We start from the raw sequence: 21606 nt of genomic DNA, 5'->3' as shown, positions 1-21606 counted from the left end.
TCAAAGTCACTTATTGGTTCCTGCATTTGCCCTGTCATCACTCTAAATTTTCCTCAAAAAAAAAAATGTTGAATAGATGGAAAATGATTGATATTTTCCACAGAAGCCTAATTATTAGCTAGTCCAGGGGAGGGAAACAGGCTGCAAGACCAAAAGGCAAATCATTTGAATACAGCTGGGTCCCATAATCGTTTTTTTTTGCCATATCCCACTCTGACGTGTGTGGACTTTGAATGGATTTTTAATAACATTGTCAGGGTGACACTGAAATGGCGTCAACATGTGCGCAGCTACCGACCCTGGCTGTGATTATCACTCGACCTCCAGTTGCCATAGCCCCCGTAACCCCCATTTATCCTCCTTTCGACCATCAGGGGTCAGGCCAACACACACACACACACACACACATACTCACACGTTTTTTGTTTGCTTGGGTTGTGTTTTTGTTGCAGGTTTCAGCCAGCGATGTTGGCTTAACGCCTGCTGTTGCTGCTCTTTTCGGCCGGTCGACATGCTCATATTGGATATGTTTTGGTGGCCCGGCCACCACTCCAACGGCTCATCATCGGTTCCATCCTTATTTGATGAGCAAGGACCAACAGAAGCCAACTAATTTCAGCCTGACATTTGCCAGCCATCATGATGATGATTATTACGATTACTATTACGATGATGATGGTGGTAATGGGCTACGACTTATGCCGAATGCCGCACATTTCATAAGTTTCGATGGCGGTTAATTTACATGGCCAGTTGCAGGATTTATTGCCAAACGAACTAGGCCAACTGTGGCCAGGCCAGACCAAATATTTATTACAGCCTGTGTGCGCATGAAATGAGTTAATATCGCTTGACTTCTTACTGGCTGTGGCCGTGCCGGCTCTTAAAGCACCGGACAAAGAAGCCATTGAATGTATTCACAGCCAGGCAAAAAGTCGCAGGATGTGCCACAATCTGACTGCAGATACACCAAACGAAAAGGGAAATACGCAAACGTACAGATGCTGTCGAAATATTAGCACTACCTTCAGGCGTTTCTTAAGCGAACATAAAATGTATCTTGAGTAATGGAGCCATTTACCCATTTTTTTGGGGTATATGCTCGACGTCTGGTCGATTAAATAAAAAAAAACTACTCTCCACAAACTTACATTTTTTAAATAAGTGTATTGGAATGTTTATAGGTGTATTTTTTTTAATTTACTAATTGCAAATGTAGTCATTTCTATGTTTAATCTTTCTCTTTCCCTTTTTCTATTCCTTTCTTTTTTTTTTAAAAGATTTTTCTTTTCAAATTTTAAGATATGGCTAGAAAAGGGGTTTGCTAGCACTTTCAATGTATAAGACATGAAAATTTAAAACTGATGCGGTCCCAAAATTTATTGGAATGAAAAACTTGTTAAAACTGCCCAAACTTAAAATATATTGGAACAAATTTAGGTTTAGAAGTAAAATCCCCTGAGTATAAGTTAAAAATTGTTAAAACTGTAACGATTTTGTTTTTATAAGTCCATATAAAATATACTTAGGTTTCTAAATGGTATTACTTTAATAGCTATTGGATCTTATACATATCTGTTTTTGCATAGATCTTTTCAACGGTTATTATGTTGTTTTTGCAGTTGTCGATGTACATGAAACTTTTTGTTTGTAGTTTTGAAAATCCATTGTTTTTACCTCATCTGTGCGCAATGTGGTGTGTGCAAAGAAAGCAGGCGAGAGAGCTGTTATGGCAGACAAACAAAAGCTGCCGAAAACAAATAATCCGTTCGTTCTGTGTGCTCCGTGCTCGGTTTTGCTGTTTTGCTGTTTTGCTTTTTGGATATTTGAATGTTTCTGTTTTCCTTGCGAGCCACACGGCTCTTATCCTGGCTGGCATCCTTTGTCTGTTTGACTGTCTGTCTGTTTGTCTGTCTGTTTGCATGCGATGCTGATGAGCCTGCAACATGTCGAGTCGAGTCGAGTGTTGTTGCCAAAGTAATAATAACAAAAAGGGCTACGACCGAGACGAGAGCGGGCTTAAAAACTCATTGACACGTTCAGGCACGAGCACGAGCCAGGGCAACACTTTCGGTTTTAGCCCTATTCTTGGTAGTTCTGTAGTTCTGCATTCTGCCTGCCGGCGAAGGCCTCTAAGCCATTTACTTAGCCACACTTGGACAGATGTCAATGGGAATCTGGCTGGCTAAATGGATGCTCCACTGACTGGCTGAATGAAATCATGCACGACTGACTTTATGCCTTTGCCAGGCACTTGGATTCATTTCCATTTAAATGTTACATCAACTCGGGCTTCCTCTCCGGGGCAACAGTGCGTATCACCGCATCCGAATGTGCATTTAATTGCATTTCAATTTCTCGATTTACAGCCATTTGGGCATACAGCCTGCCAAACACAGACATTCGTTTGCACATCGAGTGCCCAAATGGAGTATTGAATTAATAAATTTTCGGTAAGCTGTTGACGTGCTGGTTGTGGCGTTGGCTGTGGTCGAAGGACACCGTCATTTGCTCTGCCACTTAATTAGCAGGACGACCGACCAGAAACCAAGGCTCGACTTTGGCCACAGTTTCACACTCAGGTCATTTGCCTTTGCCGGATAAATTTCCATTTTTCGACACATCGCTATTTTTTTTTTGAAATCCTATTAGCTGAAACCGTCAAAGAGAAAAACGAATCACACATAAAACTTAATTAAATTTGTCAATCGGAAACAACATCAGCTGGATGGGAAGAGGCGTGGCGTTGATTGGCATAAAGGGCTTTAATAAGCATAAATTATGAAGAGGCTATAATCAATTCCAGCCCCCATTGTTTGTCTGGCCAACATGAAAATTGTTTGCAACACGCAACCAGGGTACTAAAAATAAATAAATTTAATAAAAGCGCATTGCTGAGTACCCTGATATACTCAATGAAAGGTGGGTTTTTATAAAACCATAGCCCCTTTGCTTACAAAATATTGCGTTAGTTATACCGAAAAAAATTGACAGAAGAATGTAAACTAACCGTGTTGCCATCATAGTTACTGAGGGATTTTTCAATTAAATCGCAATTCTGTGAAAACTTCAACTGCCTTTGGCGACTTAAAGGGACTTTCCTGGCCCCGAATTCTAGATATAAGCCCGGAAAGGGCAATATATATTTGGCTGAGGTCATTGCGAGCAGGTGCATCCGGTGAGATAGTGAGAGGCAGATAACAAAAAGCGCACAACTGGGCCGAGTGCTCGAGTGGCCGGGCGGCAGTTGCTAGTGAAACCACCTGAGCAAAAGCTGTAATTACTCGGCGCGTCACTCACTGACTGCCTGACTGAGGCCTGCAATTAGCTGGCCATATAACTCATCCGCCACGTGGCACCGCTCTAGAAATAAAATGCAATTTGCGGAGTGAAATTGCCTGTACTTGTACTTGTACTTGTTAAATTAATCTCGCCCCCAACACGGCCTGCCGCCACAGGCAATTTCAAGCTCGACTTGCCAACTCATCAGCCGGCGCCAGCATCGCTCAGTTGTCAGCCGCAATCGCTGGCATTCTAATTAAGCCGCGGCTAATCATTAATTAGACACATCGAATGCGGCCTCTGGTTGCCTTTTTTATAGGTGCGTGTATACACAATGCGGCCCATTTAAGTTTGGTAATCGCAACAGCTTTCTAATACCGCAAAAGCCAAAAACAAATGTCGCTTTTAATTATGTGCTTTCTCAGGATTTGACGGAAATACACAAAGAGGTATTTTAGTTAAATTAGTTAAACTAATTTTGAAACGCTCTTAAGAATTGTTAAAATTAATAATTATTAAATAGAGTGAGAGGTTAATAATTCAAATGAAGGCATGCGCTTAATAGCGTTTTTAAGAATGTTTCAAAAAATAAGTCAATATATGTTATTTTCCGAAAATATATATTTTTTGTTTTATTTCCTTAATGCTATAAGAATTGTGTTGGGAAAGTATATTTTTAAAAAATCCAGCATTGAATTTTTGACTTATTGACAGTAGATCTACAAAATTTTCACAGCTAAATATAATTTTGTTAAGTGTAGCCACCTTCAGCTGTTTGGGCTTACATTTAGCACCTCAAGGCACGCCACTGGCCACACCCAAGGATATCCGTGGGATGTGGCATGTGGATGGGAATGGGGATGGAGCAGGTGCAGGTCCAACTGCTGGGTGTGCTCAAGGTTAGGGCCCAATGGCTGCCCTGCGAACTGGTAACCAAACCGAAGCGAGCTAAACTGACATGCTCTGATCGACAGGATGTCTGCCTGTGGGTGGTGGTTGGTGCGTGGTAGGTGATGGGTGTCCTAGGATTCGAGGGCTGCGGTCGGGAGCTTATTTATAAAACGACCTTGGCGCAAATCAAATGCAAAACTTTTATGCGGCTAGCGACACGCGTCGCGGTGTTCGCGTCCGTATTCGCCTGCTCATTAAAGGTCAAAGCCGATTTTGTTGTCCTACCTCCCCGAGGTGTGTTCGTTCCTGGGTCCTTTGTGGCTGGAATTGCCAGGAAACAAACACAAATGTATATATGTGCAAAATAAACATACAACTTTCTACGCAGTCAAAAAAAGTATCACGAAAATCAGTAATCAATTTGTTCGGTATTCCATCGAAAATGTCCTCTGTGTTTATAAAATAAATTTCTAAATTCAAAATATATTCAATATTGGTATCTACTGTAAGTGACAAACAAAAATATTATGATCTTTTAAAACTTCAATTCTATTGTTCAATAGAAACATAATTCAGTTCCGATTATAAAAACAGTGTAATTTATTGCAATAAAGAAAATAAACCGATTAATGGGTAAATTAGAATTCATTTTTAATAATAAAGCATTTCTAGCTATATAATTTTGTAGCTTTCTCGTGATAATTTTTCCTTGTGTAAATGTTTATATAATTTTTCTGAATTTTTGGGTAAGCCTCTTTAGAATTATTTGCCTTGGCGCGTTGCTCAATAAACATAATTAGCATTTTGCCACTTTACGTGGCCCAGTCACTAATGAATGACTAGGCCGAAAGGGAAACAGCCCACAAGGAAGCAACAAAGGAATGGAACACAGAGGGTGGAGAGGTGAGGAAACATGAATTGTACCTATTTCATATGCAAAATGTGCCAAAGAAGTTGATTAAAAATTCAAGAAGAGCTCAACCATTTGACAGGCACGGCGCCATCTGTGTGGCAAATAAATAACAGAGTAAACTGAGCAAAGGCCACAAACAACTACATACACCTACAAGTATATATATATATATATATATATATTAATTTGTATGTAAGCTGTGTCATAGACACATCAACACTTGCAGAGATGTATACAAGTGTCACTCGTGTGTAGCGCACTCAACGTCAGCACTTGGCAATTGCCATGTTCCCTCACACACACACTATTGCACACCCCCGAACAGCCACCATTGCACACCCAAAACTCACAAACACACTCTCCAAACGAATTTAGCAGGCTGCCAAAAAGGCTACTCTCAAACACACACACACTCATTTAGTGTCGCACATGGCGTATACGTGCTGGCTGTCTGTACGCGTGCCGCAGAGTGTAATTAAATATTTTACAGGCAATCTACATTCTTAAGATAAACTCGGCCTTATATAATATGTGTGGGTGACCCAGAGCAGGAGCAACAACAGGAGCAGCAGCCACAATGGGAAATGTTTTTAAAAACGGAAAACACGCAAAATGCTAAACAAGTGCCAAGTCCGGGTAGAATCGAAACGATTAGGAAATGCTCTTAGCCAAATATAAAAAATGCCACACAAAAGTGGTAACTTTTTTGTCGGCTTTGAAGTTTAAAATATTTTGGGTTACAAATATAAAATAACTTTACCTAAAAATATTTTATTAGACAATATTTTATTTGCTCTAATTTGTAAGATTGGTTAGAAATACAAAATATATTTAAAAACATTTTTAAAAGAAACATTATTACCATAAGTCATCAGGAAATATATTTTCAACATTCAAAATTACGAACGCTATGATAATATCCTGATAACCAAACAATTCTTTTCGCAATGTAAATGCAAATTGATTTGAATCCTTTTATGCAAATTGCAACCAATTGATTGTCAAAGTCGACGAACTCCGTGCCTAAAAAAGAAAAACATCATAAGATACCAGAATAATGTTTGTTGCGCCCAAAAACACACACACAGTCACAAGAATATTGCGCTTAGGCTGCAATATTTAGTGGGCACACACATACATACATACACACATACTATACTTGACTGGTGGAAACATTTTTCGGGGCATAAGTCGTCGTCGTAGTCGCTGTTGTGGAATTTAGATTAGTGTCATTTAACTTTTTAGATTTACAAATGTTGCATGAAAAGATAATCGGCTTGCCCTTGTCCGGCGGGACAAGGCCACAGGACATGGAAATAGGGACACGGGACATCGGACATCGGACATGGGCCCTTGGACATACTGCAGTCATGGGCAGTTTTGTGGTTGCTGCCCCTTTGCAACCTCAGAACGATATACCACTCGTAGTCCTCCTCCATATCCTGCGTCTCAGATCCTCTGTCTGCGCTTGAGTTGCGGCATTGTAACAGGTTTTGAGGCGTGCTTTGGGTTTTTGCGGCTGGTAACTGGGAGCTGGGAGTATGGACCTGGAGTAGGGGCCAGACCCCAAATTGGATTTCGTTGTTGGGTTGCCACCGTAGACGTTTCTATATATATATGTTTGGACATGGACGCGTGTTGGTAATTGCGCTTTGAGGTTGTAATTTGTGAATTGAAACTGTCAGCAGTAAAATGCGGTGCTTGTGTCGGTGGATTTAATAAACAAATTTAAAGGAGTCGTAACTCTCAGTCTCCATTGCGATTCCATTGACTCCCCTTCCTTTGCTTTATTTGATTTGCATTATCAATTAACTGGGAATTTAATTTACAAGCCTAATCATTTTGCATTTAAAATTTAATTATAACTGCATTTGCATAGGCATTCCTGTTATTTTCTTAATTAATAAGTTATGCTTTGGCCCCGCACCCACTCACTGCTAAGCAACAGCGAATGTAAAGGGGAAGAACAAGGGAAAACTGTTTTTTAATTGCCTGCGAAAAGGGTTTGAAAGTGGGCTGGGAAAATACTCGAAGTAGGCCGCAGCTGTTGCTCCGGCTTAAGCGGGTTAAGCAAAAAAGGATGAGAGCTGGCACAGAGTCCATATGAACTGACCACTTCAGTTGGCCTAATTGGCTGGCCAAGTGTTGGTTATTTCGGAACATGAACTCCAAGGTCCCTGAGTGCGGTTTCCTCTAGTGAACATCTACCACTAGAACTCATTTAGTTTCGTTTTCTTTGTGGGAAAGGAATGGGATTCTAAAATTCAAAAGAGAGCTTAGACTCAAGTAATGCATGTGGCAAAGAAAAATTTAGTTGTATAGGCAAAAATAAATGAATGTCTATAAGTGTATAATGCAATGTGATTTATAAAACGTTTACAATTTTTGATGAGAATAAAAAAACATAAATTTTCATGGGTTTTTAAAAAACCTCTTTTTTTAAATTAAAGGTCATTTCAATTACAAGGTTTACTAGCAAGGTTTACAAGGTTTTCTAGCATTTTAAATGTGATTTGTGATAAGCTTCTCAATATAGCAGACTCCATTAGTGTGAAAGGGGCGTGGCACTACAAGCCTTATCTGCAATGCCCATCCAAATAAAAATACAACCCGAAAGCAACACTATGCGTGCGCGGAAAAATCCATCATCCAGCCGTCCATCTGTCCGTCCACTTTCGGGCTGAGCTGAAATGTGGGGCGTCAGAAAGGGTTACGCCCAGATTTAGTCAAGGACCAACACCAACACATTCATGTGAATTACCAACAACACCGGAAGCGGCAGCGACAACAAAAATGGCGGCGCCGGAAACGGAAACGCAAGAGCGTGTTTGAGCAGAAGCCCATAATTTTGCATTAGCAGCTACCGAAAAAGCCAGAGAAACAGAAACATCAACTGAAACATCAAGTGAAACAGCAGCAGAGGAACAAACATTGACAGATAACAGACTGGAGCTCAGTCACATGTGAGCGCACGTGATAAGAATTCACAGGTGAAAACACGCGCATACAGGTATTAAATATGTTGAACATTGTTGGCAACTCACTCATCGAATAGGCATTAGAAGTCGAGAGGAGAATGTAGGGAAATGGTAAATTAGGGAATTAGCTGGAACAGCTTATGTAGTACATTTCAGCCAATTTCAAACTCACTCATCAAATAAACATTTGCGATTGCGGAGTGATTAATTTTAAAACCATGTCATTATTTATTCATTGAATTGTTTAGTAGTCAAAGTGTTTTTGAGTTTAATATAATAATAACAATTATCAAAATACTGATAATAATATATGTAGTTCAAATAATTTATTTTTCGGATGAGTGCTAATAATTTTATTAATGAGGTGCACTGTGTGTTAAGGTTATACAATATTAAACATTGCGATAACTTAGGAGTCTTCAATATGTATTTATACGCCATTCTTTGTTAACCTTAAACATACATATTACCTTTTGGTAAAAGGTCTTCAAGATTATTTTAAATACTAAAAGGAGAGTGAAACCCAGCTAAAAATGTCCGTCCTTGGTAGGCAAACCATCTTTCACCGTCGTCCTGCGTTCTAAGTATAATTAGTTTTGCACTAACTGGGGCGTAAAACGAAACTCAGACACATTACAGAACTGAACCTTCAGATCGAACCGAAGCCTTTGCCTGCCCAACAGAAAATCATTAAAAATATTTGCCAGCACGCGCTGAGCCGCCTCGTCATCCAATCAACCATCGACTTCTCGGCACCACCACCACCACCACCACCGCAACCTCAACTTCAACCACTACCATCCGCCGCCACCAAAATCGACACCACAGCCGCTGGCCATCCAGCTCCTGGCCATCGGAAAAAGGAGGTAGAGGCCTGAAAGGAGCACAATTTGGGGCATAAAAATTGTTGCTTACTTGGCAAAGATGTTTATCACACCGCCGGGTGGCTGGATAAAAAAAATGCGAGAAAGTCCTCCGAGTTCTTGAGCCAAAATTCTGTACATTGGACCAACACATTAATGGTAGTTCTAGTTACAAGACAAAAAAGGCTTATATCAACCACTTTAAACTGTCCTTCTATTGATAACGTGTATGTCTTTATTTAAACGTAATATGCTTTTAATATTTTTGTTACTAAATATGCTTTCTATTTTTTTTTTATACTTACAAATAGGAAGGATGCTTCAATACGTTATTAAACTTACTTAACCTTTTTTATTTTGCCTTTTTTTCAAATTAAAAAAAAAATTAACTTAAAATCTATTAGAACACGAAATCACGAATACATATGAAATTTTTACAAAAAATTTTACAATTTGTTTGATATTAAGGAGTATGTTAATTTTTAGTTTCCGCTTTATACTATACATTTTAATTTGGAAATAAAATGCGAATATTTTTAACGTGCAAATGGCATTGCAACTTTATATTTTTTTTGGGCACATCGTGAACCACAGTGCTGTGGCAACTGCGGTTGGCAATGTAAATATTTTGCCATTTGGGCTTTCTCTTGGATTAGTTTCATTTATTTCATCATTTGCGCGTCTCACTCAACGCATGCAGCGCCTTATCCTGCCGTGTTGATTTCCAAGTCCCTAGTCCCGAGTCCTGAGTCCTGTGTCCTGAATTCTGGGACTTGTGTCCTGTCTGGGCGAGAGTATTGCCGGGGTTCAGTGGTCGGTCGGCGGTCCGGTGGGGGGATAAGGATTTAATCAGGCCGCTGGGGACTGTAAAGCAACGTCGCCCGCTGCTAACACAGAAATGAAGGCGCTGCCCAGAAACATCACACAAAAGCAACAAAAAAAAGGGAACAGAAAACACACAGAGAACAGGAATTTTCTTAAGCGTAATGCGGCACAGAACAAATTTTTTGGACTAGATTTGGCACGAACATTAAAAATTTATAATCATTTATAAAATAATTATTCTTCTTATATACAAAATTCGGTAATTTTTTAATTTGTTTAAACAGCGCTACAAGCATAGCAAAGAAGGAAAATCATTTAAAAACTAGTTTTTGATCATCCCATTCAACAATTTAAATTACAACATATTTTCCCCAATTTAAAGCTGTAATAAAAAAGTAATCAAAATATAAAATACCATTGGGAAACCCAATACAATACAAGAAAGATTTGGTTTAAACATTATATTCTTTATAATTTATAGCTTAAAAAATAAAAATTATCTTGGATCTCTTTCATATCGCTTTATAATTTTTGAAATTCATAGAACTTAAAAAACACCTATTTTTCAGTTCATTTGTTTTTAAATAAACTTTTATTAAACTTTTCTCTAAGTGCAATCACTGCTGTCGAAATGATGACGATGACGAGGTCCGCCCGCCAAAAGGAAAATGTTAGGGGGATTGGCCTCGTCGCTTTTTGATTTTTCCTTTGCACTCTGCTCTCTTTTCTGCGCTTTTATTATTCGTTACAAGTGTGTGAAGTTGTAATTTAAGTGTGTGAGGGGGAGGTGCCGCTGACACGCCCACCACCCATTAAAGGCGGCCCTCAAATGCCGCTAGAGGGGACATTGATTTTCCTCACTCTCTCTATTATGTTCCCACTCGAACATGCCTTCAAAGCAAATTCCAGCTATCCACAGCAATCAGTTTCAGTTGCGTCTTGATTTTTGCTTTTGATTTCATCGGGATTAGTTGGCAAAAAGGGGGTTCGTCTGATGCCATCCCATATCCAGCTGACATTGACGAGTGTCAGGCACATGTCCTCCGCCACATACTGACTTGGCTTAAGCGTGGACGCAGCTGGACATCGAGTGGCCAAATCGGAAGTGGAAGTGGGCGGAGGAGCAGGGCGCGGGACGCGGAGCTGCAGTGTGGACCACAGGTGAATGGGGAGGAGGGAGGAGGGAGGAGGAGGTCCTCCGGCTTTCTGCTCCTCCAATAGTTGGTGAAAAGTTTTCAGTTCGGCTTTAGGGTAACATTTTCCACACCACTTATTGAATAAGTCATGGGAATTTTTGTTATTTTCGGCTAGCTTCTTGTGTGACTTAGTGATGGTTTCCCTCGTGTGGTTTAATTTTTAAAATCAATTTTGTTAGCGAAAAAGTTTTGGAAAAATAAAGGGATAGGAAAACAATTTAGATAAAAGTGTCTTCTTCGATTACTTATTTGAAGTGAATTATAAATTTCAATACAATAAGAAAAGTGACCTTGTCTTAAATAAATGATGACTGAAAAGAGATTCATTTATAATAATAAACTTATAAAAAAATGTTATTGAGGAAACCTACTCAAGCAGGTTTTTGAGTTACTTCACTAAATTTACTTAGGAAAAATAAGGATTAAAAAATGTTTCTGAAAACCTCTTTTGTAATTTTTTTTTGCGCGCAAATTGTCATTAAATAATCTTGACAAAAAAATTCTGCCTGATTTTGGGTACATTGTGTCATGTACTTTTGTATGACATGTTTTCATTCATTGTTATTTCCCACAAAACAAAGGACTGAGCTCCTAAATGGATTCATCACGTTGCAATAAAATTTAGAAATTCCTTGATAATGCGTTGATTGCATAGCGGAGCTAAACAACTCCTTTCCCCCTTTAAAGCATTTGCAAAAGCAATTGTAAAATGATTGCCGTTTGAATTATTGAACTGGAAACCTTCCTCCTTCGCAGAAAAAGGTGAAGGAACTTCGGCAAGTAGGGCAAAATATTTCGTAGACTTGCAGCATATGTAGGATTAAGTAATGATTGGCCAGTCAGGCGACCGAATCTCATTGGAACTTGCTGTGCCGGATGGCCTTGATCTGTAAGCAGGTTTAGTTTCCGCCAGGACAGGATGATTTTCCAGTTCGTTTGCAGGCTCTTATCCAAGGACTTTAAGCTCGACTGGAAGGGGTTCTGGTGCTGGTCGTGCTTCTATGCCAGTCAGCTGGTCCGGTGGTTGGCAATTATTTTTAGCCCATTGTGTGTATTTGCCTCCACGCGGACAACCAACTGTCTGGGTAGGCAGGTGAGTGTTTATTTTCGCCAATCAATATTCCACATACTCCCAATCGATACGGCACTTCACATGGCCGCAGGGCGCACGAGGCGTATGATTGATCTAATTGATAGCCAAGATTGATGGCGCAATCTCGGCAGGTGTGCGCTGTCTGAGTGTCTGCTGTCAACTGAGTGTGTGTGTATGTGTGTGTGTGTGGACAATAAATCTCAATTGCAATCGACTTACATGCATTGGATTTTCTCGGCTTCCAGCCTTTAGCTGTAACAGCAACAGTTGATTATAAACACCTGCATTAAACTTGAACTTTAACTTATAATGATTTGTTTTTTTATTATTAATTTTTCTTTGTAAGTTAAAAGGTTTATTTTTGGAGTTATGACCCCTACAGTTGTTCACTCGAAACCGCGATTTGTCACCGACAATTTATAAGCGGCCAGCGAGCGACAGAAAACGCGACTTGGCAGTCCAAAGGACGAGCGTGGACTGTGACACTGCGGCGGCTGACGCTGTCTATTATGGAGGCCAAAAGCAGGAGCAACATGGCCAGCAACAGCAGTTCGCATATAGCCACACGGCCAAGGCGGAGCAACTGTTGGTCGTGCGAATCCCGCTTACGATATTCGTACATCGGTTGCTTAACTTCGGCTTTCGTCGTTTTTCGTTTTTCATCCTTCGTCCTTGTTTTTCTTCCTGTGTCGTCGGCAGCTGTTTAACTATTTTTCGGTTAGTTTTTGCGCTGCGCTTGCATTTCAATGACAAATTGTTGCATCTCAGAAATGCCAAAAAAAAACTACCCTTCTACTCACCTGTGTTTCTGGCGTTTCAATCAATATTCCATTTCTCAAAACCTTTTGTTGGCCAACAAAAAAGAATTGTTTCAAGTGCTAGGTCCTCATGTTTTGAAGTTTAACGATTTACTTACTTTTCACCAGCTAAGCGGGCGGAAATACTTTTGCAATTCTGGGGCAGAAATATTTTTTTGTTTGTTTGTATGGGCGTTTTAAATTTATTGCACCACATTGAGCGTTACAGGAGCAGCAACAAAAACAGCATCAGCGGCAACTGATAGCGGAAAGTTTAATGGGAAATGTAAATGTTACGCCATTGTATGACATACGACAATAAAATGGAATGAAACAGAAACAATAAACCGATGGATGCCAGGCCCAGGATTCCTACACAGGTTGTTGGACCCATTTCCCCTCTCAACCGACCGACCACCTTCTTCATCTCTCTAATACACTGACAAAAACTCTAATTTGAGCTTAGAAAACTGCTCAATTGTACAGTTTTAAACAAAAAAAGGATAAACAACTCTGAGCTTTCAGTTTGAATGCAGCTTATAAATGAATTGGAACTTCCGAAATTGTATGTAGAGCCTATTAAATTTTAATCAAATATTCATTTGCTTAACACAAAACCAAAGCCATTTTTAAGAAAAAGAAGTCTATATTTATTACCATAAATAGTATTTGAGTCCCTTGCGTGCACTTTTAAAATGTATTTTTATTAATCACTAATTATTTAATACTAATTATTGTTTAAGCACCAAATTTTATAAGGCTAAACATTTTTAATCAATTTCAAATAACCAATATTCTTACCAATTAAAATGTTATATTTAAAAAATTACCTACGTTTTTTTTTTAGCTAAGAATTAATAAATCTACGAGCAGAGTACTTGATATTTCTTCCTGTTGAAACACATTCCTCTTCCTATTTCCCAAGTCTCCGTTTGGGTTTTTTTTTTGTTTGCTGTTATTTTTCTGCGGCTGTGGCCATAATTTACAATAACAACAACCCAGATGGGGGCGGACGTGGATCAGGGAGGCGTGGTAGCGGGAGGCAGATAGAGAAATGTGAAGCTGAAAATGAAAGAGTCGAACAATGTGGCTGGCCCGGGCTTGTGAGGATGTCGTTTTGCATTCGATGGATGAATATTGTGGGGGGGTGTTTTGGGGTGGACCGATAGCAATGCTACCGTTAGCAGTCTAAAACGACGAAGCCATCGAAATCGCGCCATGCAGTTCTTCTGACTCCAGAGTCAGATATTGTATTTCATGGCGTCTCGCTCGATATGTCACGGCTATGTGTGTTCACCTCCATATCTGTATGCTTGTGTGTGTGTTCCATAATTCAATTTCAGAGTAAGCCCATTCACAGTTTCAGCCATGGCCACCCATAACCACCCACTGCCACCCACCGCCACCCACCGCCACCCACAACCACCCCCACTATGCACATAAGGCATTGATCTGCCCTAGCAAAGCGCTTTATGTTTTATGCGTGTGGCTAAAAAGTTTAACGAGGCATAAACAAACAGAGGGCTATAGTCGTTGCCACTGCAGACTGAATGAACGAAAGTTGACCAAATGATATATGGTTCGCCCAGGGATATACAATTTTTGGTCGGGTCCCCCGGAAGTAGGATTAAAATCTTATAGTATATGACACAGAAATAGAATACATTTCTCTTTCACAGATTTATTAAACCGAATTAAATTTTACATAAAATCAAATTGAATTTACCTTGCACCCAAAATAAATCTCTCATGAATTTATAAAACGCTGCCGTAAATGAAGAAAAAATGGCAAAGTTTCTCAGGTCAAAATCAACATTGTTAAACCAATATTTGTTAAAGTATGGCAGGCGGCTTCCAAGCAATCTGTGAAATTGAGATGAAATTATAATTAGACGTTGAGTTATTAAACACGTAAATGTACGTAATTTAATGAATGACTCTCAGATTTGTCTACCAAGGAATTGGATATTAGCTACTAATTGGATGATTTGCAGTGTATTCTGATTAAATTAGGAGTTAAAATTGCTTAAATTTGTATGCAATCAAACGAAAGTGGGATAATTTGTTATTTCTTGTTTTTAATAGTTTGAAATTAAATATATTATATCTTAGTGTATAAAAATATTATATATTTTTAAAGTTTAAGTTCAATTTCTTTAAAGTTATCATAATTTTGTGAAATATTTAATTAAATCCTTCCATATATTGAATAAAATAAATTTAATTTTCCGTTTTTGAACAGATTTGACTTTTTAACTTGTATATAATTCGGTACAAAATAGCTTAAGAGGGCTGTTTAAATTCGCTATATTTTCCTAAATATTTTCCGTCTGACGTACAAATGTGTATCATTTTATTTTGCATAAAAGTCATCCTTATTTGAGAAGGAATGTAATGTTATGACATTGATTGTGAATTCTTGTGATGTGACTTTGGAACTGTTGGTGTCGCTTGCTAAAATTGGCTTATCCATAAACCAATTAACCAGGCAGACAGCGCCGTGTCACGGCCACATCCTTCTAACATAAGCCATATGTTCGTCACATGCAATTTCCAAAGCAATTAACCGGGACACTCCACCTGCCTGTTGGAACACCCATTGCACACCCGAATAGAAGGTCCCCCAAATGCCTGCAGCCTGTTGCTAGACTCTGCTAAAATGGGTGTGTGTGTGTGTGTGTGTGTGAGTGGCAACCAATTGAATTTGTCGCGCATCGAACAAACTTGGCAATTCAATCAACGTGCCAGTTGCTTTTACCAAACCCGGCCCCATTTTACCTGCTTTTTTGACCATGAACCTGACCATCGACCATTGAAAATCGGACATCAGCAGACATTGGACATCGAACAGAGGGAGTTGTCTTGCCTACATGACTTTTGGCCATCGTTTGTTGGTCGCTTTGCTAATTGAATTGCCCTGTTTGTCGCCTCTTTCAGCGGCAGTGTCAAAAATTACGCATACGCCCGGTTGGTGCGCATTAAGCCGTTGCGGCTAATGAAGCTTACGAGATTGACGGGCCAATTATGGGGATGATGGCATCGCCCATTGTTTTCCCTCGCAATTGAATTACATTGAAAACTTCGTTAGGCTCGTTAGCCAAACGCGATTTCCGTGATAAACACGAACGGCAACTTAAAATGCAATCAATGGCAGAAGACTTAATCTCAAATCAATTGATTTTTATTGGAACCCGGAAATGGTACTCATTTAGCACTTCATTGTATACATATATATGCATTTCACATATATGCACAGGGAAATAATAAAATTAATTACTAAACATTTTGAATTTATCTAAACGTCGACATTTATATTTAAACGATGTTTAAAATTTGAATTTTTTTAGCACATCACCTAATATATCTTAAATTTAAGAAAAAACTAAATTGTTTCTGTTTTATTATGAACAGGGGCTAAAATTTCATTAATATTTGACATTTAAACTTTTTTAAGCATTTTACTCAACAATTCTGAAAGCAAAGAAAAACATTTTTTTAGTTAAAGCGCTTTTTACTAAGATTGAAATATTTTTCTGCCGAATTTATCATGTGTACATTTCATACAGTCTGTTATTTATTTCCTATTATTTTTTATTCATAGTGTTTAATATGCGTTTTTAATCAAATGAAATCAGTAGATAGGTATAAGGATTTTTATAATCCCAGTATAAACTATACGTTATAGAGTTGGATTCAACATTTACCAAACGCACTGCGTATAAAAATAACTCTTCATTAAATAGGTATTTTCCTGGGCAATTCTTCACAGCACAAACACATATTTCTGCGAATCGGCACAGTTTGGGGCAACCGAGGGGGCTCTGGAATTTTTTCCTTTCGAAGGGCAACGGACTGCCTGAAGTAAATCCCGGCAGATTGGTTGCTCTGGTTACGCTTTATAATTTCCCAAGCTATTCTTGTTTTATTCTCTTTTTTTTTTTAATTGATGTTCAGTGCTGATTGGTTTTCTAGCAGCCATTCGAGGCGTCGGGATTAAGCCGAGTGCTTTCAATTTGCACAAATACAAATAAAAATAACAATGGAGCAGCAGCAGCACCCAAGAGCGTAGGTGGTCGGCACTGACAGTCCAAATTGAATGGCAATTTGACTTTATTGAAGTGCAGCAACTGGTTGGGTCTGTCAATGCAGGAACCGAGTATAATATTTCAGCTGACCGTGCAGCCAAAGAGCCAAACCAAATCTGAGCAAATACATTCATTGCGTTGCGAGTTTTTCCCTCTAAATTGTCGGAATTTGTCCTGCTCATAGGCGCCTGCGGCACGTACTCGTACTCTGCTGTTGGCCAACTTGTTAGCCTAAAGCAGCTACAGCCTTGTCATATTGAAAATATAATTAAAGTTTTTGACAGTTATCTCGGACTAACAATGAATGAATGTCCGTCTACTTGCGGCGTGATTAATGATGTCGCTTTGGAAAGCGGAAAAATAAAATATAATTATATCTGCAGTGTATTGGGGTTAGTTAAGTTACCCAAAAGCAGACTCGAACAGAATTATTTGATCATTTATGGTTGATTATGGTAATCACTTTGAACATGGTCAACCGCAAAACAGCGGGTCCGAAATTATTTGCCCTCAAATAGTGTCCATCAATTCGAATTCCGCCCATGTGCGAACGCTTAGTGCGGTTGTGGTTGCACTAAAATGAGACTGAAATATTTAACGAGCGCTTGCTGTTCCGCTAAAAATTTCAGTCTAAAACGTGGCTAAAATGATACAAGCGAAAATGTTATTTCTGGCCTGCGTCTGTAAGACTTGTTGGATTAATGTTGATTAATTGCTGAATTCTCTCTGTTTATATTTTAAAGGCAGCATCCTTTTACGGCTGTGTCCTATATTTTATTGTTATTTTTAATTACAGACTTAAGGAAAAAATTACAGTGTTAAAAGGGAACCTTATTATTGCTGTGGTTATCATTTGCAATATGTTTATAAAACGTAGCTTAAGGTTTAGTGAACCCTTCAAAGTTTAACTTTTTGCAAAGGATTATGTGGAAGCCTCTAGCTAAAGCACATGACGCATAAACTTTGATTATCCCCTTTGAATATTTTCTGCCATGACTGGGATTACATTTTGGCAGTGTGTCAGTTTCAATTTCTGGATGGCGTTGATCTGTTTGCACACCTTTGGCAGCGGTTTGCAGCTTTCTTAATTAAAAAATCTGTTGGAAATCAGACAAGTCAGATGGGTAATTAGAACTGGCAGCCAGCCGAAAGCACACACGCGGTCAGGATCTCGGTTGAGTTGCTGTTTTGCCAGGGATTTGGAGGTAATTGGCTGCCGTTGCGTGGCAACTGGGTGTTGCAGCTGCGACAAGGTCAACCAGTGGATTGCCAACAAATCGCACTCATAGCCACACAGCTAACTCACATAGTTGAAATGTAAAAGCTTTTTTCGAGAATTGCAAACTTTTTTAACTAACTTTGTATACTGCAAATCAGGGAAATTTGTGAACTGAAGCCACATAAGTGGCCTCAAAATTGAGTTGCTGCTGAAAAAGAATTGAATTAAAAACTCTCAAACAGCAGGGTTTTTTGGGGCAATGTGTAACAGATAATTTCATTAAAACAGTCAGCAGGACGAGCGTACTAAAACACCCAGAAGCCCACATGGCGTATGCGCAATGGTTTTCCAACGGACTTAACTTGGCTTTTGTGGCACTTTGTGAATGTGTGTGCATGTTTAATATGCAATGGCTAGGCTTATGTTTTGTACAAGGAAATCCTTTTACACCACATTGGGTTCTGTTGTCGACGCCGCACCAACAAAAAAAAAATTAAATGATTCTACCGCTCTGCGTCTGCAATTAGGTTTAAATATTTATGCCCCAAGTGTCAAAAGAGTGCCAATTTTGCATCTTGTTAGACGTGGGCTCATTAATTATTTTGTACAAAAGTTGGCTGCCAAAACTAAGACCAAAGGCAAATTAGAAAGTTTTTAACTGCACCTTAAAGAAGCGTTCGCTTCAGTTTGTAGTGTGCTTCCTTCGTTTAGGATATCAATTCTTCAATAAAAGTTTTTTGCAGTTTTCTGTTGCCATTCTCCGAACAATTAGCAACCGAAAGTGGCCCAAACGAACTGTCAAGCTGGCAAACATCGAATCAGACCATCGAAGTGAAATGGAAATGGAAAATAAAACTACTACTAAAAACAAAACTTGTGTTGTTCCATTTTGATGCTTCTGGGGTCAAACCTTACCGACTCCCAGAAGGCAAAAACAAAACTGAAAAACAACAAAAAAATGTTAACAGGGAACGACGAAACTTCTGGGTGATAATGATAATGCTGATGATAATTGTTTAAATAGAGTAAAGTGGACATGTCAGACAGCACACGTGTGTAAATGCACAGAGAACGATGGTTGATATAATATAATTATAAGCATGATTAATAAAAATATATACACTTTATTAATCTATTATTTTAAGATATTATTTTTTAAGGTAGGCACATATTATAATTTTCAATGCTTTTATCTTTTCAGAGGTTTATTTTAAAAATTTAGAGTAATGAAGCAATTAAAAAGAAGAGTTAGAACTGAACATTAATATTAAAAATTTTTATTTTAAAAGGAAAACACTTTTTACTCTGTTCCAAAAAGTAACCCCATTTAAAATAACAAATTTAAATAAGTATTATTTTCGTTCCCCGCTGCAAATAAATGTTGTAAAACCATATGCAATCTATTGTGTATTTAAAATAATTTCGCCATTTTGTCATTAAGCTTTTTATATATATTTTTCATTGAATGATGGTGCACATGAAGGAATTTTTTTTTTTTTGTAAAGGACACAGCTTAATTGATGACGAAAGTATTTTTTCTCCATGTGCGCCTGTGAGTGGTGTCTTTGTTCCGATGTGCGGTCACTGCCACGGGGCATGTTTTGTGTGGGCCACGGAGCGTATGCGTAACGAGTGCCCAAGTGGCCATCTCCAGCTGCCCGTGGGCATACAAAAGGAATCGTTTTGCTTGTCATTTCGTCGATTCAATTAACGTAACAACTCGAAACAAAGCGCTGCTGGACAAAAAACCCGATACTCGAAAACAGCAAAGTGGACAAATCAGGGAGCCAAGGAGCCTGTGTTCGCTCTTTTAATGGGCAATTACATTTTAATGAGAGTTTACCATAGCCGCCACCTCCTCCATCTGTCGATAAATGCAAATTTTGGCCAAGGGGGCGTGGGCAAAGTTTACCTTCAAAGGTCAACTTAAAGCCGGGGGTCAGATTGCTGTAACTCCGATTACATTGTCTGTGTCCGCCTTTGAATGCAAATTTCGCATCCTCTGTTATTCATTTCGTGTCGCTCCCTTTTCCTCCACATCGAACGTTTGACACATCAAAGCGCTCGCCTGACAGCAGCACACTCTGCTTTATATATTTATACCCTTGCAGAGGGTATTATAATTTCAGTCAGAAGTTTGCAACGCAGTGAAGGAGACATCTCCGACCCTATAAAGTATATATATTCTTGATCAGCATCACTAGGCGAGTCGATCTAGCCATGTCCGTCTGTCCGTCCGTCTGTCCGTCTGTCCGTCTGTCCGTCTGTCCGTCTGTCCGTCTGTCCGTCCGTTTATATGCAAACTAGTCTCTCAGTTTTAAAGCTATCTGCATGAAACTTTCCCAAAAGTTGTCTTTCTATTGCAGGTAGTATATAAGTCGGAACGAGCCGGATCGGACGACTATAGCATATAGCTCCCATAGGAACAATCGGAAAAATAAAGGAAAAAAATTATAACTTTGCTGTTTTTTAATTTTTTGTTTAGTTCTTCGACATTTAGTAATGGTTAAATATTTCCGATTTACGGTTTAAATTTCATCAAAATCGGACGACTATAGCATATAGCTCCCATAGGAACAATCGGAAAAATAAATGAAAAAAAATTATAACTTTTCTGTTTTTTAATGTTTTGTTTAGTTCTTCGACATTTAGTAATGGTTAAATATTTTCGATTTACGGTTTAAATTTCATCAAAGTCGGACGACTATATCATATAGCTCCCATAGGAACAATCGGAGAAATAAATGAAAAAAAATTATAACTTTTCTGTTTTTTAATTTTTTGTTTAGTTCTTCGACATATGGCAATGTTTAATTATTTCAGAATTATGGTTTAAATTTTATCAAAATCGGACGTCTATATCATATAGCTCCCATAGAACTAATAAAAATATATAAAATAACTATCTAATAATTGAGCTGCAAATCATCATAGCTTCACTGTTTTTCAGTATATACTGAAGTAAATCATAATGTAAATGTTTTCAAAAGTATTTAATTCATGCAATAGCTGCAAGGGTATATGAACTTCGGCTTGCCGAAGTTTGCTTTCTTTCTTGTTTTTTTAAACATGCGTGTGCGATTAAAAGAGTAACAGCAACTGAAACTGAAACCAACATTAAAGGGCCGACGCTTTCAATTGGAAAAGCAGAAAAAAAAGGAGAGAAAAGAGAAAAAAATCAGAGCGGCAAGCAGAAATATAATGAGTTTTGCAGGCTACAGGCTTATGGTTGGTCATGGCCGCCCCTGACAAGCGTTGACACTTTTCCGCATTTCCATTTTCCCGCCCAGTCTGCCCAGGATTCTGGCGCGAGTCTCGTAATGTTGATGGACACTCGCTTTGATTTTCCGTTGCTAGCGCTGTTGCTCGTGTGGCTTTTCCTTTTGCCAGTTAAGTCCACACTAACGACTTGTCATACGTGCGGTTTCATCCGCGTACAACGACATCGGCGCGGGTATCACCAT

General features: G+C 38.8%; 1 protein-coding gene across 1 annotated transcript in view; it reads right to left on the bottom strand.

Moving 5' to 3' along the window:
* LOC108144008 overlaps window positions 1-12528 on the bottom strand; it is a 32747-nt gene extending 20219 nt beyond the window's left edge. Inside the window, exon 1 of the mRNA XM_017268629.2 lies at window positions 12261-12528. The gene's annotated coding sequence lies outside the window, so the exon portion shown is untranslated. The remainder of the gene's footprint in view (window positions 1-12260) is intronic.
* Between the last annotated feature and the right edge of the window lie 9078 nt (window positions 12529-21606).

This window comes from Drosophila elegans, unplaced genomic scaffold (genome assembly GCF_018152505.1).
Source record: "Drosophila elegans isolate 14027-0461.03 unplaced genomic scaffold, ASM1815250v1 contig_468, whole genome shotgun sequence".
Lineage (NCBI taxonomy): Eukaryota > Metazoa > Arthropoda > Insecta > Diptera > Drosophilidae > Drosophila > Drosophila elegans.
This window is presented reverse-complemented; position numbering and strand designations above follow the sequence as displayed.